We start from the raw sequence: 1,474 nt of genomic DNA, 5'->3' as shown, positions 1-1,474 counted from the left end.
CTTTGGTGAGTAGCGACTGGGATCTTAAAAGCTAGCAAGCTGCCATCTAGATGCAACGATGGGTCTCTCCTCATCCAGAGAAAAGAAGAATGAAGAAAACCAAAATTCATGGAAACAATTAGTCTTAGCTACTGGTACACCATCTGATCTGCAGCCTGTATGACTATGAGACCAGAAAAACTCAATGGTGCCCGGCTATCACTGTCATCCACTTGGAAGGGGATCTAGGTAGGAGATCCTTGATAGAGAGGGAGAACAATGTGGAACAAAACTCAAAATCATTTGGAGAAAAAAAGAGGAGGGGACCAGGTTTGCTGGTCCAATAGAGCCTGGTGGAACCACTGAGACTTTGGCTCCTAGCTGCCCTTCAGGTCTGGAATTAAACCCTTACCTGTGGTTTCCAGCCAAACAAAAGACAGGCATATGAGTTGAACATTTACTTCAAGTAGATACACTCCTTGGAGAAAACAATCATGGGAGAAAGAAGGGCTGCTTATGCACTGGGAGACAGCTCAGGGGGCAGGAATGCATGGAGGGATGGACACAGGGAAGAGGTAGCTATGGGGACAAAGTGGGAGAGGAGCTGTTGCATTGTGGTAAACTGTGGTCAATGTCATGAGACAAAGTGTATGTGAACCACTGTATGGAAAGTGAATTTGCTCTGTAAACCTTCACCCAAATCACAATAAAAAAGAAAAAAGAAAAAGAATGTCCATATGTGTAATAGAGCTAACGCGGGCATTTTATGGAAAGAAAAGAGCCATATATGTATATATGAGGTAATGGGGGTTGCAATAACTTCTTAGCCACAGCCAAACACCCTGAGGGAATGAGTCACTGGACCCAGGGCCTGGGGCCATGACTATGGGGGACATAAAACTCAATTGGTGTAACATACTACAAAAAAAAAACACATTATTCTCCATCTTACTTTAATGAGTTGTGACTGAGATCTTAAAAGCTTGCAAGCAGCTGTCTAAGATGGCACAATTTGGTCACTCCTCATACAGAGCAAAGAAGAATGAATAAAATCAAAGACACATGGAAACAATTAGTCCAAGGGACTAGTGGGCCATGCAAACCTTTGGCCCTGAGACCAAAAGAACTACATGGTACCCAGCTATCACTGTCAGCCACTTGGAAAGGGATCAAAATAGGAGACCCTGGATAGAGTGGGAAAAAATGTGTAACAAAACTCAAAATCATAAAAACGACCTGGTTCACTGGTCTGATAGAGACTGTTGGAGCCCCTGAGACTGTGGCCCCATAATTGAACTTACTGCCATGGCTTCCCACCGGACAATATGCAACAACACAACACACTGCCGTCGAGTTGGATCCGACTCATAGCAACCCCTCCTTGGGTTTCTGAGGCGATATTATGGAAGTAGATTGCCTAACCTTCCTTCCGAGGAGTGGCTGGTGGGTTTGAACCACCAGCCTTCTGGTTAGCAGTCAAATGCCTTAGGCACTA

The sequence above is a fragment of the Orycteropus afer genome, unplaced genomic scaffold, assembly GCF_000298275.1.
Source record: "Orycteropus afer afer isolate SDZICR_OR568_19922 unplaced genomic scaffold, OryAfe1.0 scaffold00027, whole genome shotgun sequence".
NCBI classification, from domain to species: Eukaryota; Metazoa; Chordata; class Mammalia; order Tubulidentata; family Orycteropodidae; genus Orycteropus; species Orycteropus afer.
Note: the sequence above shows the minus strand (reverse complement) of the source record.